This window comes from Saimiri boliviensis, chromosome 6 (genome assembly GCF_048565385.1).
Source record: "Saimiri boliviensis isolate mSaiBol1 chromosome 6, mSaiBol1.pri, whole genome shotgun sequence".
NCBI lineage: Eukaryota > Metazoa > Chordata > Mammalia > Primates > Cebidae > Saimiri > Saimiri boliviensis.
In genome coordinates this window covers 29,297,486-29,315,814 of record NC_133454.1, presented here as the reverse complement: position 1 = coordinate 29,315,814, position 18,329 = coordinate 29,297,486, and positions in this window count along the sequence as shown.

Sequence of the window (18,329 nt, the reverse complement as noted above, 5' to 3'; positions counted from 1 at the left end):
TGCGTTTCTAGGGCTGGAAATGACTGTTTCTACATTCTACAAAGAAAGGGTTTCTGAACTGCTTCAAACACACATCAGTGTACCTCTGGAAGTTGAATACACACATTGAAAAACATTCTGCTAGATAGCTCCGTTTTGGTTTTAGAGCAAGATTTTCTCTTTACAGCATGTTCTCCCATGCACTCTGGAATGTCCAAACGCAGCTTTTAGAAGAAACGTGTTTCTACCTCGCTGAATCTAAACATAGATGCAACTTCCTAAAAGGAACCAACACACAGCAGATGAGTTTGTAAGAAGCGGGTTTTCTGTCTTTTAAACGCATTCTTACTTCTAACTCTTACATGCGTTTCTAGGGCTGGAAATGACTGTTTCTACATTCTCCAAAGAAAGGGTTTCTGAACTGCTTCAAACACACATCAGTTTAACTCTCGAAGTTGAATACACACATTGACAAACATTCTGCTAGATAGCTCCGTTTTGGTTTTAGAGCAAGGTATTTCTCTTTACAGCATGTTCTCCAATGCACTCTGGAATGTCCAAACGCAACTTTTAGAAGAAACGTGTTTCTACCTCGCTGAATCTAAACATAGATGCAACTTCCTAAAAGGAACCAACACACAGCAGATGAGTTTGTAAGAAGCGGGTTTTCTGTGTTTTAAACGCATTCTTACTGCTAACTCTTACATGCGTTTCTAGGGCTGGAAATGACTGTTTCTACATTCTCCAAAGAAAGGGTTTCTGAACTGCTGCAAACACACATCAGTTTAACTCTGAAAGTTGAATACACACATTGACAAACACACTGCTAGATAGCTCCGTTTTGGTTTTAGAGCAAGATTTTTTCTTTACAGCATGTTCTCCCATGCACTCTGGAATGTCCAAACGCAGCTTTTAGAAGAAACGTGTTTCTACCTCGCTGAATCTAAACATAGATGCAACTTCCTAAAAGGAACCAACACACAGCAGATGAGTTTGTAAGAAGCGGGTTTTCAGTCTTTTAAACGCATTCTTACTTCTAACTCTTACATGCGTTTCTAGGGCTGGAAATGACTGTTTCTACATTCTCCAAAGAAAGGGTTTCTGAACTGCTGCAAACACACATCAGTTTAACTCTGGAAGTTGAAGACACACATTGACAAACATACTGCTAGATAGCTCCGTTTTGGTTTTAGAGCAAGATTTTCTCTTTACAGAATGTTCTCCCATGCACTCTGTAATGTCCAAACGCAGCTTTTAGAAGAGACGTGTTTCTACCTCGCTGAATCTAAACATAGATGCACCTTCCTAAAAGGAACCAACACACAGCAGATGAGTTTGTAAGAAGCGGGTTTTCTGTGTTTTAAACGCATTCTTACTGCTAACTCTTACATGCGTTTCTAGGGCTGGAAATGACTGTTTCTACATTCTACAAAGAAAGGGTTTCTGAACTGCTTCAAAAACACATCAGTTTACCTCTGGAAGTTGAATACACACATTGAAAAACATACTGCTAGATAGCTCCGTTTTGGTTTTAGAGCAAGATTTTCTCTTTACAGCATGTTCTCCCATCATCTCTGGAATGTCCAAACGCAGCTTTTAGAAGAAACGTGTTTCTATCTCGCTGAATCTAAACATAGATGCAACTTCCTAAAAGGAACCAACACACAGCAGATGTGTTTGTAAGAAGCGGGTTTTTTGTGTTTTAAACGCATTCTTACTGCTAACTCTTACATGCGTTTCTAGGGCTAGAAATGACTGTTTCTACATTCTCCAAAGAAAGGGTTTCTGAACTGCTGCAAACACACATCAGTTTAACTCTGGAAGTTGAATACACACATTGGCAAACATACTGCTAGATAGCTCCGTTTTTGTTTTAGAGCAAGATTTTCTCTTTACAGAATGTTCTCCCATGCACTCTGTAATGTCCAAACGCAGCTTTTAGAAGAGACGTGTTTCTACCTCGCTGAATCTAAACATAGATGCAACTTCCTAAAAGGAACCGACACACAGCAGATGAGTTTGTAAGAAGCGGGTTTTCTGTGTTTTAAAGGCATTCTTACTGCTATCTCTGACATGCGTTTCTAGGGCTGGAAATGACTGTTTCTACATTCTACAAAGAAAGGGTTTCTGAACTGCTGCAAACACACATCAGTTTAACTCTGGAAGTTGAATACACACATTGACAAACATTCTGCTAGATAGCTCCGTTTTGGTTTTAGAGCAAGGTATTTCTCTTTACAGCATGTTCTCCAATGCACTCTGGAATGTCCAAACGCAACTTTTAGAAGAAACGTGTTTCTACCTCGCTGAATCTAAACATAGATGCAACTTCCTAAAAGGAACCAACACACAGCAGATGAGTTTGTAAGAAGCGGGTTTTCTGTGTTTTAAACGCATTCTTACTGCTAACTCTTACATGCGTTTCTAGGGCTGGAAATGACTGTTTCTACATTCTACAAAGAAAGGGTTTCTGAACTGCTTCAAACACACGTCAGTTTAACTCTGGAAGTTGAATACACACATTGACAAACATACTGCTAGATAGCTCCGTTTTGGTTTTAGAGCAAGATTTTCTCTTTACAGCATGTTCTCCCATGCACTCTGGAAAGTCCAAACGCAGCTTTTAGAAGAAACGTGTTTCTACCTCGCTGAATCTAAACATAGATGCAACTTCCTAAAGGGAACCAACACACAGCAGATGAGTTTGTTAGAAGCGGGTTTTCTGTGTTTTAAACGCATTCTTACTGCTAACTCTTACATGCGTTTCTAGGGCTGGAAATGACTGTTTCTACATTCTCCAAAGAAAGGGTTTCTGAACTGCTTCAAACACACATCAGTTTAACTCTCGAAGTTGAATACACACATTGACAAACATTCTGCTAGATAGCTCCGTTTTGGTTTTAGAGCAAGGTATTTCTCTTTACAGCCTGTTCTCCAATGCACTCTGGAATGTACAAACGCAGCTTTTAGAAGAAACGTGTTTCTACCTCGCTGAATCTAAACATAGATGCAACTTCCTAAAAGGAACCAACACACAGCAGATGAGTTTGTAAGAAGCGGGTTTTCTGTGTTTTAAACGTATTCTTACTGCTAACTCTTACATGCGTTTCTAGGGCTGGAAATGACTGTTTCTACATTCTACAAAGAAAGGGTTTCTGAACTGCTTCAAACACACATCAGTGTACCTCTGGAAGTTGAATACACACATTGAAAAACATACTGCTAGATAGCTCCGTTTTGGTTTTAGAGCAAGATTTTCTCTTTACAGCATGTTCTCCCATGCACTCTGGAATGTCCAAACGCAGCTTTTAGAAGAAACGTGTTTCTACCTCGCTGAATCTAAACATAGATGCAACTTCCTAAAAGGAACCAACACACAGCAGATGAGTTTGTAAGAAGCGGGTTTTCTGTCTTTTAAACGCATTCTTACTTCTAACTCTTACATGCGTTTCTAGGGCTGGAAATGACTGTTTCTACATTCTCCAAAGAAAGGGTTTCTGAACTGCTGCAAACACACATCAGTTTAACTCTGGAAGTTGAAGACACACATTGACAAACATACTGCTAGATAGCTCCGTTTTGGTTTTAGAGCAAGATTTTCTCTTTACAGAATGTTCTCCCATGCACTCTGTAATGTCCAAACGCAGCTTTTAGAAGAGACGTGTTTCTACCTCGCTGAATCTAAACATAGATGCAACTTCCTAAAAGGAACCAACACACAGCAGATGAGTTTGTAAGAAGCGGGTTTTCTGTGTTTTAAACGCATTCTTACTGCTAACTCTTACATGCGTTTCTAGGGCTGGAAATGACTGTTTCTACATTCTCCAAAGAAAGGGTTTCTGAACTGCTGCAAACACACATCAGTTTAACTCTGAAAGTTGAATACACACATTGACAAACACACTGCTAGATAGCTCCGTTTTGGTTTTAGAGCAAGATTTTTTCTTTACAGCATGTTCTCCCATGCACTCTGGAATGTCCAAACGCAGCTTTTAGAAGAAACGTGTTTCTACCTCGCTGAATCTAAACATAGATGCAACTTCCTAAAAGGAACCAACACACAGCAGATGAGTTTGTAAGAAGCGGGTTTTCTGTGTTTTAAACGCATTCTTACTGCTAACTCTTACATGCGTTTCTAGGTCTGGAAATGACTGTTTCTACATTCTACAAAGAAAGGGTTTCTGAACTGCTTCAAACACATGGCAGTTTAACTCTGGAAGTTGAATACACACATTGACAAACATACTGCTAGATAGCTCCGTTTTGGTTTTAGAGCAAGATTTTCTCTTACAGCAGGTTCTCCCATGCACTCTGGAAAGTCCAAACGCAGCTTTTAGAAGAAACGTGTTTCTACCTCGCTGAATCTAAACATAGATGCAACTTCCTAAAAGAAACCAACACACAGCAGATGAGTTTGTAAGAAACGGGTCTTCTGTGTTTTAAACGCATTAATACTGCTAACTCTTATACGCGTCTCTAGGGCTGGAAATGACTTTTTCTGCATTCTCCAAAGAAAGGGTTTCTGAACTGCTGCAAACACACATCAGTTTAACTCTGGAAGTTGAATACACACATTGAGAACCATTCTGCTAGATATCTCCGTTTTGGTTTTAGAGCAAGGTATTTCTCTTTACAGCCTGTTCTCCAATGCACTCTGGAATGTCCAAATGCAGCTTTTAGAAGAAACGTGTTTCTACCTCGCTGAATCTAAACATAGATGCACCTTCCTAAAAGGAACCAACACACAGCAGATGAGTTTGTAAGAAGCGGGTTTTCTGTGTTTTAAACGCATTCTTACTGCTAACTCTTACATGCGTTTCTAGGGCTGGAAATGACTGTTTCTACATTCTACAAAGAAAGGGTTTCTGAACTGCTTCAAAAACACATCAGTTTACCTCTGGAAGTTGAATACACACATTGAAAAACATACTGCTAGATAGCTCCGTTTTGGTTTTAGAGCAAGATTTTCTCTTTACAGCATGTTCTCCCATCATCTCTGGAATGTCCAAACGCAGCTTTTAGAAGAAACGTGTTTTTATCTCGCTGAATCTAAACATAGATGCAACTTCCTAAAAGGAACCAACACACAGCAGATGTGTTTGTAAGAAGCGGGTTTTCTGTGTTTTAAACGCATTCTTACTGCTAACTCTTACATGCGTTTCTAGGGCTAGAAATGACTGTTTCTACATTCTCCAAAGAAAGGGTTTCTGAACTGCTGCAAACACACATCAGTTTAACTCTGGAAGTTGAATACACACATTGGCAAACATACTGCTAGATAGCTCCGTTTTTGTTTTAGAACAAGATTTTCTCTTTACAGAATGTTCTCCCATGCACTCTGTAATGTCCAAACGCAGCTTTTAGAAGAGACGTGTTTCTACCTCGCTGAATCTAAACATAGATGCAACTTCCTAAAAGGAACCGACACACAGCAGATGAGTTTGTAAGAAGCGGGTTTTCTGTGTTTTAAAGGCATTCTTACTGCTATCTCTGACATGCGTTTCTAGGGCTGGAAATGACTGTTTCTACATTCTACAAAGAAAGGGTTTCTGAACTGCTGCAAACACACATCAGTTTAACTCTGGAAGTTGAATACACACATTGACAAACATTCTGCTAGATAGCTCCGTTTTGGTTTTAGAGCAAGGTATTTCTCTTTACAGCATGTTCTCCAATGCACTCTGGAATGTCCAAACGCAACTTTTAGAAGAAACGTGTTTCTACCTCGCTGAATCTAAACATAGATGCAACTTCCTAAAAGGAACCAACACACAGCAGATGAGTTTGTAAGAAGCGGGTTTTCTGTGTTTTAAACGCATTCTTACTGCTAACTCTTACATGCGTTTCTAGGGCTGGAAATGACTGTTTCTACATTCTACAAAGAAAGGGTTTCTGAACTGCTTCAAACACACATCAGTTTAACTCTGGAAGTTGAATACACACATTGACAAACATACTGCTAGATAGCTCCGTTTTGGTTTTAGAGCAAGATTTTCTCTTTACAGCATGTTCTCCCATGCACTCTGGAATGTCCAAACGCAGCTTTTAGAATAGACGTGTTTCTACCTCGCTGAATCTAAACATAGATGCAACTTCCTAAAAGGAACCAACACACAGCAGATGAGTTTGTAAGAAGCGGGTTTTCTGTGTTTTAAACGCATTCTTACTGCTAACTCTTACATGCGTTTCTAGGGCTGGAAATGACTGTTTCTACATTCTCCAAAGAAAGGGTTTCTGAACTGCTTCAAACACACATCAGTTTACCTCTGGAAGTTGAATACACACATTGAAAAACATACTGCTAGATAGCTCCGTTTTGGTTTTAGAGCAAGATTTTCTCTTTACAGCATGTTCTCCCATCATATCTGGAATGTCCAAACGCAGCTTTTAGAAGAAACGTGTTTCTACCTCGCTGAATCTAAACATAGATGCAACTTCCTAAAAGGAACCAACACACAGCAGATGAGTTTGTAAGAAGCGGGTTTTCTGTGTTTTAAACGCATTCTTACTGCTAACTCTTACATGCGTTTCTAGGGCTGGAAATGACTGTTTCTACATTCTACAAAGAAAGGGTTTCTGAACTGCTTCAAACACACGTCAGTTTAACTCTGGAAGTTGAATACACACATTGACAAACATACTGCTAGATAGCTCCGTTTTGGTTTTAGAGCAAGATTTTCTCTTTACAGCATGTTCTCCCATGCACTCTGGAAAGTCCAAACGCAGCTTTTAGAAGAAACGTGTTTCTACCTCGCTGAATCTAAACATAGATGCAACTTCCTAAAGGGAACCAACACACAGCAGATGAGTTTGTTAGAAGCGGGTTTTCTGTGTTTTAAACGCATTCTTACTGCTAACTCTTACATGCGTTTCTAGGGCTGGAAATGACTGTTTCTACATTCTCCAAAGAAAGGGTTTCTGAACTGCTTCAAACACACATCAGTTTAACTCTGGAAGTTGAATACACACATTGACAAACATTCTGCTAGATAGCTCCGTTTTGGTTTTAGAGCAAGGTATTTCTCTTTACAGCCTGTTCTCCAATGCACTCTGGAATGTACAAACGCAGCTTTTAGAAGAAACGTGTTTCTACCTCGCTGAATCTAAACATAGATGCAACTTCCTAAAAGGAACCAACACACAGCAGATGAGTTTGTAAGAAGCGGGTTTTCTGTGTTTTAAACGCATTCTTACTGCTAACTCTTACATGCGTTTCTAGGGCTGGAAATGACTGTTTCTACATTCTACAAAGAAAGGGTTTCTGAACTGCTTCAAACACACATCAGTGTACCTCTGGAAGTTGAATACACACATTGAAAAACATTCTGCTAGATAGCTCCGTTTTGGTTTTAGAGCAAGATTTTCTCTTTACAGCATGTTCTCCCATGCACTCTGGAATGTCCAAACGCAGCTTTTAGAAGAAACGTGTTTCTACCTCGCTGAATCTAAACATAGATGCAACTTCCTAAAAGGAACCAACACACAGCAGATGAGTTTGTAAGAAGCGGGTTTTCTGTCTTTTAAACGCATTCTTACTTCTAACTCTTACATGCGTTTCTAGGGCTGGAAATGACTGTTTCTACATTCTCCAAAGAAAGGGTTTCTGAACTGCTTCAAACACACATCAGTTTAACTCTCGAAGTTGAATACACACATTGACAAACATTCTGCTAGATAGCTCCGTTTTGGTTTTAGAGCAAGGTATTTCTCTTTACAGCATGTTCTCCAATGCACTCTGGAATGTCCAAACGCAACTTTTAGAAGAAACGTGTTTCTACCTCGCTGAATCTAAACATAGATGCAACTTCCTAAAAGGAACCAACACACAGCAGATGAGTTTGTAAGAAGCGGGTTTTCTGTGTTTTAAACGCATTCTTACTGCTAACTCTTACATGCGTTTCTAGGGCTGGAAATGACTGTTTCTACATTCTCCAAAGAAAGGGTTTCTGAACTGCTGCAAACACACATCAGTTTAACTCTGAAAGTTGAATACACACATTGACAAACACACTGCTAGATAGCTCCGTTTTGGTTTTAGAGCAAGATTTTTTCTTTACAACATGTTCTCCCATGCACTCTGGAATGTCCAAACGCAGCTTTTAGAAGAAACGTGTTTCTACCTCGCTGAATCTAAACATAGATGCAACTTCCTAAAAGGAACCAACACACAGCAGATGAGTTTGTAAGAAGCGGGTTTTCTGTCTTTTAAACGCATTCTTACTTCTAACTCTTACATGCGTTTCTAGGGCTGGAAATGACTGTTTCTACATTCTCCAAAGAAAGGGTTTCTGAACTGCTGCAAACACACATCAGTTTAACTCTGGAAGTTGAAGACACACATTGACAAACATACTGCTAGATAGCTCCGTTTTGGTTTTAGAGCAAGATTTTCTCTTTACAGAATGTTCTCCCATGCACTCTGTAATGTCCAAACGCAGCTTTTAGAAGAGACGTGTTTCTACCTCGCTGAATCTAAACATAGATGCACCTTCCTAAAAGGAACCAACACACAGCAGATGAGTTTGTAAGAAGCGGGTTTTCTGTGTTTTAAACGCATTCTTACTGCTAACTCTTACATGCGTTTCTAGGGCTGGAAATGACTGTTTCTACATTCTACAAAGAAAGGGTTTCTGAACTGCTTCAAAAACACATCAGTTTACCTCTGGAAGTTGAATACACACATTGAAAAACATACTGCTAGATAGCTCCGTTTTGGTTTTAGAGCAAGATTTTCTCTTTACAGCATGTTCTCCCATCATCTCTGGAATGTCCAAACGCAGCTTTTAGAAGAAACGTGTTTCTATCTCGCTGAATCTAAACATAGATGCAACTTCCTAAAAGGAACCAACACACAGCAGATGTGTTTGTAAGAAGCGGGTTTTTTGTGTTTTAAACGCATTCTTACTGCTAACTCTTACATGCGTTTCTAGGGCTAGAAATGACTGTTTCTACATTCTCCAAAGAAAGGGTTTCTGAACTGCTGCAAACACACATCAGTTTAACTCTGGAAGTTGAATACACACATTGGCAAACATACTGCTAGATAGCTCCGTTTTTGTTTTAGAGCAAGATTTTCTCTTTACAGAATGTTCTCCCATGCACTCTGTAATGTCCAAACGCAGCTTTTAGAAGAGACGTGTTTCTACCTCGCTGAATCTAAACATAGATGCAACTTCCTAAAAGAAACCAACACACAGCAGATGAGTTTTTAAGAAACGGGTCTTCTGTGTTTTAAACGCATTAATACTGCTAACTCTTATATGCGTCTCTAGGTCTGGAAATGACTTTTTCTGCATTCTCCAAAGACAGGGTTTCTGAACTGCTGCAAACACACATCAGTTTAACTCTGGACGTTGAATACACACATTGAGAACCATTCTGCTAGATAGCTCCGGTTTGGTTTTAGAGCAAGGTATTTCTCTTTACAGCCTGTTCTCCAATGCACTCTGGAATGTCCAAACGCAGCTTTTAGAAGAAACGTGTTTCTACCTCGCTGAATCTAAACATAGATGCATCTTCCTAAAGGGAACCAACACACAGCAGATGAGTTTGTTAGAAGCGGGTTTTCTGTGTTTTAAACGCATTCTTACTGCTAACTCTTACATGCGTTTCTAGGGCTGGAAATGACTGTTTCTACATTCTCCAAAGAAAGGGTTTCTGAACTGCTTCAAACACACATCAGTTTAACTCTGGAAGTTGAATACACACATTGACAAACATTCTGCTAGATAGCTCCGTTTTGGTTTTAGAGCAAGGTATTTCTCTTTACAGCCTGTTCTCCAATGCACTCTGGAATGTACAAACGCAGCTTTTAGAAGAAACGTGTTTCTACCTCGCTGAATCTAAACATAGATACAACTTCCTAAAAGGAACCAACACACAGCAGATGAGTTTGTAAGAAGCGGGTTTTCTGTGTTTTAAACGCATTCCTACTGCTAACTCTTACATGCGTTTCTAGGGCTGGAAATGACTGTTTCTACATTCTACAAAGAAAGGGTTTCTGAACTGCTTCAAACACACATCAGTGTACCTCTGGAAGTTGAATACACACATTGAAAAACATACTGCTAGATAGCTCCGTTTTGGTTTTAGAGCAAGATTTTCTCTTTACAGCATGTTCTCCCATCATCTCTGGAATGTCCAAACGCAGCTTTTAGAAGAAATGTGTTTCTACCTCGCTGAATCTAAGCATAGATGCAACTTCCTAAAAGGAACCAACACACAGCAGATGTGTTTGTAAGAAGCGGGTTTTCTGTCTTTTAAACGCATTCTTACTTCTAACTCTTACATGCGTTTCTAGGGCTGGAAATGACTGTTTCTACATTCTCCAAAGAAAGGGTTTCTGAACTGCTGCAAACACACATCAGTTTAACTCTGAAAGTTGAATACACACATTGACAAACACACTGCTAGATAGCTCCGTTTTGGTTTTAGAGCAAGATTTTTTCTTTACAGCATGTTCTCCCATGCACTCTGGAATGTCCAAACGCAGCTTTTAGAAGAAACGTGTTTCTACCTCGCTGAATCTAAACATAGATGCAACTTCCTAAAAGGAACCAACACACAGCAGATGAGTTTGTAAGAAGCGGGTTTTCTGTGTTTTAAACGCATTCTTACTGCTAACTCTTACATGCGTTTCTAGGTCTGGAAATGACTGTTTCTACATTCTACAAAGAAAGGGTTTCTGAACTGCTTCAAACACATGGCAGTTTACCTCTGGAAGTTGAATACACACATTGACAAACATACTGCTAGATAGCTCCGTTTTGGTTTTAGAGCAAGATTTTCTCTTACAGCAGGTTCTCCCATGCACTCTGGAAAGTCCAAACGCAGCTTTTAGAAGAAACGTGTTTCTACCTCGCTGAATCTAAACATAGATGCAACTTCCTAAAAGAAACCAACACACAGCAGATGAGTTTGTAAGAAACGGGTCTTCTGTGTTTTAAACGCATTAATACTGCTAACTCTTATACGCGTCTCTAGGGCTGGAAATGACTTTTTCTGCATTCTCCAAAGAAAGGGTTTCTGAACTGCTGCAAACACACATCAGTTTAACTCTGGAAGTTGAATACACACATTGAGAACCATTCTGCTAGATATCTCCGTTTTGGTTTTAGAGCAAGGTATTTCTCTTTACAGCCTGTTCTCCAATGCACTCTGGAATGTCCAAATGCAGCTTTTAGAAGAAACGTGTTTCTACCTCGCTGAATCTAAACATAGATGCACCTTCCTAAAAGGAACCAACACACAGCAGATGAGTTTGTAAGAAGCGGGTTTTCTGTGTTTTAAAGGCATTCTTACTGCTATCTCTGACATGCGTTTCTAGGGCTGGAAATGACTGTTTCTACATTCTACAAAGAAAGGGTTTCTGAACTGCTGCAAACACACATCAGTTTAACTCTGGAAGTTGAATACACACATTGACAAACATTCTGCTAGATAGCTCCGTTTTGGTTTTAGAGCAAGGTATTTCTCTTTACAGCATGTTCTCCAATGCACTCTGGAATGTCCAAACGCAACTTTTAGAAGAAACGTGTTTCTACCTCGCTGAATCTAAACATAGATGCACCTTCCTAAAAGGAACCAACACACAGCAGATGAGTTTGTAAGAAGCGGGTTTTCTGTGTTTTAAACGCATTCTTACTGCTAACTCTTACATGCGTTTCTAGGGCTGGAAATGACTGTTTCTACATTCTACAAAGAAAGGGTTTCTGAACTGCTTCAAAAACACATCAGTTTACCTCTGGAAGTTGAATACACACATTGAAAAACATACTGCTAGATAGCTCCGTTTTGGTTTTAGAGCAAGATTTTCTCTTTACAGCATGTTCTCCCATCATCTCTGGAATGTCCAAACGCAGCTTTTAGAAGAAACGTGTTTCTATCTCGCTGAATCTAAACATAGATGCAACTTCCTAAAAGGAACCAACACACAGCAGATGTGTTTGTAAGAAGCGGGTTTTCTGTGTTTTAAACGCATTCTTACTGCTAACTCTTACATGCGTTTCTAGGGCTAGAAATGACTGTTTCTACATTCTCCAAAGAAAGGGTTTCTGAACTGCTGCAAACACACATCAGTTTAACTCTGGAAGTTGAATACACACATTGGCAAACATACTGCTAGATAGCTCCGTTTTTGTTTTAGAGCAAGATTTTCTCTTTACAGAATGTTCTCCCATGCACTCTGTAATGTCCAAACGCAGCTTTTAGAAGAGACGTGTTTCTACCTCGCTGAATCTAAACATAGATGCAACTTCCTAAAAGGAACCGACACACAGCAGATGAGTTTGTAAGAAGCGGGTTTTCTGTGTTTTAAAGGCATTCTTACTGCTATCTCTGACATGCGTTTCTAGGGCTGGAAATGACTGTTTCTACATTCTACAAAGAAAGGGTTTCTGAACTGCTGCAAACACACATCAGTTTAACTCTGGAAGTTGAATACACACATTGACAAACATTCTGCTAGATAGCTCCGTTTTGGTTTTAGAGCAAGGTATTTCTCTTTACAGCATGTTCTCCAATGCACTCTGGAATGTCCAAACGCAACTTTTAGAAGAAACGTGTTTCTACCTCGCTGAATCTAAACATAGATGCAACTTCCTAAAAGGAACCAACACACAGCAGATGAGTTTGTAAGAAGCGGGTTTTCTGTGTTTTAAACGCATTCTTACTGCTAACTCTTACATGCGTTTCTAGGGCTGGAAATGACTGTTTCTACATTCTACAAAGAAAGGGTTTCTGAACTGCTTCAAAAACACATCAGTTTACCTCTGGAAGTTGAATACACACATTGAAAAACATACTGCTAGATAGCTCCGTTTTGGTTCTAGAGCCAGATTTTCTCTTTACAGCATGTTCTCCCATCATCTCTGGAATGTCCAAACGCAGCTTTTAGAAGAAACGTGTTTCTATCTCGCTGAATCTAAACATAGATGCAACTTCCTAAAAGGAACCAACACACAGCAGATGAGTTTGTAAGAAGCGGGTTTTCTGTGTTTTAAACGCATTCTTACTGCTAACTCTTACATGCGTTTCTAGGGCTGGAAATGACTGTTTCTACATTCTACAAAGAAAGGGTTTCTGAACTGCTGCAAACACACGTCAGTTTAACTCTGGAAGTTGAATACACACATTGACAAACATACTGCTAGATAGCTCCGTTTTGGTTTTAGAGCAAGATTTTCTCTTTACAGCATGTTCTCCCATGCACTCTGGAAAGTCCAAACGCAGCTTTTAGAAGAAACTTGTTTCTACCTCGCTGAATCTAAACATAGATGCAACTTCCTAAAGGGAACCAACACACAGCAGATGAGTTTGTTAGAAGCGGGTTTTCTGTGTTTTAAACGCATTCTTACTGCTAACTCTTACATGCGTTTCTAGGGCTGGAAATGACTGTTTCTACATTCTCCAAAGAAAGGGTTTCTGAACTGCTTCAAACACACATCAGTTTAACTCTGGAAGTTGAATACACACATTGACAAACATTCTGCTAGATAGCTCCGTTTTGGTTTTAGAGCAAGGTATTTCTCTTTACAGCCTGTTCTCCAATGCACTCTGGAATGTACAAACGCAGCTTTTAGAAGAAACGTGTTTCTACCTCGCTGAATCTAAACATAGATGCAACTTCCTAAAAGGAACCAACACACAGCAGATGAGTTTGTAAGAAGCGGGTTTTCTGTGTTTTAAACGCATTCTTACTGCTAACTCTTACATGCGTTTCTAGGGCTGGAAATGACTGTTTCTACATTCTACAAAGAAAGGGTTTCTGAACTGCTTCAAACACACATCAGTGTACCTCTGGAAGTTGAATACACACATTGAAAAACATTCTGCTAGATAGCTCCGTTTTGGTTTTAGAGCAAGATTTTCTCTTTACAGCATGTTCTCCCATGCACTCTGGAATGTCCAAACGCAGCTTTTAGAAGAAACGTGTTTCTACCTCGCTGAATCTAAACATAGATGCAACTTCCTAAAAGGAACCAACACACAGCAGATGAGTTTGTAAGAAGCGGGTTTTCTGTCTTTTAAACGCATTCTTACTTCTAACTCTTACATGCGTTTCTAGGGCTGGAAATGACTGTTTCTACATTCTCCAAAGAAAGGGTTTCAGAACTGCTTCAAACACACATCAGTTTAACTCTGGAAGTTGAATACACACATTGACAAACATACTGCTAGATAGCTCCGTTTTTGTTTTAGAGCAAGATTTTCTCTTTACAGAATGTTCTCCCATTCACTCTGTAATGTCCAAACGCAGCTTTTAGAAGAGACGTGTTTCTACCTCGCTGAATCTAAACATAGATGCAACTTCCTAAAAGGAACCAACACACAGCAGATGAGTTTGTAAGAAGCGGGTTTTCTGTCTTTTAAACGCATTCTTACTGCTAACTCTTACATGCGTTTCTAGGGCTGGAAATGACTGTTTCTACATTCTCCAAAGAAAGGGTTTCTGAACTGCTGCAAACACACATCAGTTTAACTCTGAAAGTTGAATACACACATTGACAAACACACTGCTAGATAGCTCCGTTTTGGTTTTACAGCAAGATTTTTTCTTTACAGCATGTTCTCCCATGCACTCTGGAAAGTCCAAACGCAGCTTTTAGAAGAAACGTTTTTCTACCTCGCTGAATCTAAACATAGATGCAACTTCCTAAAAGGAACCAACACACAGCAGATGAGTTTGTAAGAAGCGGGTTTTCTGTGTTTTAAACGCATTCTTACTGCTAACTCTTACATGCGTTTCTAGGGCTGGAAATGACTGTTTCTACATTCTACAAAGAAAGGGTTTCTGAACTGCTTCAAACACAGGTCAGTTTAACTCTGGAAGTTGAATACACACATTGACAAACATACTGCTAGATAGCTCCGTTTTGGTTTTAGAGCAAGATTTTCTCTTACAGCAGGTTCTCCCATGCACTCTGGAAAGTCCAAACGCAGCTTTTAGAAGAAACGTGTTTCTACCTCGCTGAATCTAAACATAGATGCAACTTCCTAAAAGAAACCAACACACAGCAGATGAGTTTGTAAGAAACGGGTCTTCTGTGTTTTAAACGCATTAATACTGCTAACTCTTATATGCGTCTCTAGGTCTGGAAATGACTTTTTCTGCATTCTCCAAAGACAGGGTTTCTGAACTGCTGCAAACACACATCAGTTTAACTCTGGACGTTGAATACACACATTGAGAACCATTCTGCTAGATAGCTCCGGTTTGGTTTTAGAGCAAGGTATTTCTCTTTACAGCCTGTTCTCCAATGCACTCTGGAATGTCCAAACGCAGCTTTTAGAAGAAACGTGTTTCTACCTCGCTGAATCTAAACATAGATGCATCTTCCTAAAGGGAACCAACACACAGCAGATGAGTTTGTTAGAAGCGGGTTTTCTGTGTTTTAAACGCATTCTTACTGCTAACTCTTACATGCTTTTCTAGGGCTGGAAATGACTGTTTCTACATTCTCCAAAGAAAGGGTTTCTGAACTGCTTCAAACACACATCAGTTTAACTCTGGAAGTTGAATACACACATTGACAAACATTCTGCTAGATAGCTCCGTTTTGGTTTTAGAGCAAGGTATTTCTCTTTACAGCCTGTTCTCCAATGCACTCTGGAATGTACAAACGCAGCTTTTAGAAGAAACGTGTTTCTACCTCGCTGAATCTAAACATAGATACAACTTCCTAAAAGGAACCAACACACAGCAGATGAGTTTGTAAGAAGCGGGTTTTCTGTGTTTTAAACGCATTCCTACTGCTAACTCTTACATGCGTTTCTAGGGCTGGAAATGACTGTTTCTACATTCTACAAAGAAAGGGTTTCTGAACTGCTTCAAACACACATCAGTGTACCTCTGGAAGTTGAATACACACATTGAAAAACATACTGCTAGATAGCTCCGTTTTGGTTTTAGAGCAAGATTTTCTCTTTACAGCATGTTCTCCCATCATCTCTGGAATGTCCAAACGCAGCTTTTAGAAGAAATGTGTTTCTACCTCGCTGAATCTAAGCATAGATGCAACTTCCTAAAAGGAACCAACACACAGCAGATGTGTTTGTAAGAAGCGGGTTTTCTGTCTTTTAAACGCATTCTTACTTCTAACTCTTACATGCGTTTCTAGGGCTGGAAATGACTGTTTCTACATTCTCCAAAGAAAGGGTTTCTGAACTGCTGCAAACACACATTAGTTTAACTCTGGAAGTTGAATACACACATTGACAAACATACTGCTAGATAGCTCCGTTTTTGTTTTAGAGCAAGATTTTCTCTTTACAGAATGTTCTCCCATGCACTCTGTAATGTCCAAACGCAGCTTTTAGAAGAGACGTGTTTCTACCTCGCTGAATCTAAACATAGATGCAACTTCCTAAAAGGAACCAACACACAGCAGATGAGTTTGTAATAAGCGGGTTTTCTGTGTTTTAAACGCATTCTTACTGCTAACTCTTACATGCGTTTCTAGGGCTGGAAATGACTGTTTCTACATTCTCCAAAGAAAGGGTTTCTGAACTGCTGCAAACACACATCAGTTTAACTCTTAAAGTTGAATACACACATTGACAAACACACTGCTAGATAGCTCCGTTTTGGTTTTAGAGCAAGATTTTTTCTTTACAGCATGTTCTCCCATGCACTCTGGAATGTCCAAACGCAGCTTTTAGAAGAAACGTGTTTCTACCTCGCTGAATCTAAACATAGATGCAACTTCCTAAAAGGAACCAACACACAGCAGATGAGTTTTTAAGAAGCGGGTTTTCTGTGTTTTAAACGCATTCTTACTGCTAACTCTTACATGCGTTTCTTGGGATGGAAATTACAGTTTCTACATTCTCCAAAGAAAGGGTTTCTGAACTGCTGCAATCACACATCAGTTTAACTCTGGAAGTTGAATACACACATTGACAAACATTCTGCTAGATAGCTCCGTTTTGGTTTTAGAGCAAGGTTTTTCTCTTTACAGCCTGGTCTCCAATGCATTCTGGAATGTCCAAACGCAGCTTTTAGAAGAAACGTGTTTCTACCTCGCTGAATGTAAATATAGATGCAACTACCTAAAAGAAACCAACACACAGCAGATGAGTTTGTAAGAAACGGGTCTTCTGTGTTTTAAACGCATTAATACTGCTAACTCTTATACTCGTCTCTAGGGCTGGAAATGACTTTTTCTGCATTCTCCAAAGAAAGGGTTTCTGAACTGCTGCAAACACACATCAGTTTAACTCTGGAAGTTGAATACACACATTGAGAACCATTCTGCTAGATATCTCCGTTTTGGTTTTAGAGCAAGGTATTTCTCTTTACAGCCTGTTCTCCAATGCACTCTGGAATGTCCAAACGCAGCTTTTAGAAGAAACGTGTTTCTACCTCGCTGAATCTAAACATAGATGCAACTTCCTAAAAGGAACCAACACACAGCAGATGAGTTTGTAAGAAGCGGGTTTTCTGTGTTTTAAACGCATTCTTACTGCTAACTCTTACATGCGTTTCTAGGGCTGGAAATGACTGTTTCTACATTCTACAAAGAAAGGGTTTCAGAACTGCTTCAAAAACACATCAGTTTACCTCTGGAAGTTGAATACACACATTGAGAAACATACTGCTAGATAGCTCCGTTTTGGTTTTAGAGCAAGATTTTCTCTTTACAGCATGTTCTCCCATCATCTCTGGAAAGTCCAAACGCAGCTTTTAGAAGAAACGTGTTTCTACCTCGCTGAATCTAAACATAGATGCAACTTCCTAAAGGGAACCAACACACAGCAGATGAGTTTGTTAGAAGCGGGTTTTCTGTGTTTTAAACGCATTCTTACTGCTAACTCTTACATGCGTTTCTAGGGCTGGAAATGACTGTTTCTACATTCTCCAAAGAAAGGGTTTCTGAACTGCTTCAAACACACATCAGTTTAACTCTGGAAGTTGAATACACACATTGACAAACATTCTGCTAGATAGCTCCGTTTTGGTTTTAGAGCAAGGTATTTCTCTTCACAGCCTGTTCTCCAATGCACTCTGGAATGTACAAACGCAGCTTTTAGAAGAAACGTGTTTCTACCTCGCTGAATCTAAACATAGATGCAACTTCCTAAAAGGAACCAACACACAGCAGATGAGTTTGTAAGAAGCGGGTTTTCTGTGTTTTAAACGCATTCTTACTGCTAACTCTTACATGCGTTTCTAGGGCTGGAAATGACTGTTTCTACATTCTACAAAGAAAGGGTTTCTGAACTGCTTCAAACACAGGTCAGTTTAACTCTGGAAGTTGAATACACACATTGACAAACATACTGCTAGATAGCTCCGTTTTGGTTTTAGAGCAAGATTTTCTCTTACAGCAGGTTCTCCCATGCACTCTGGA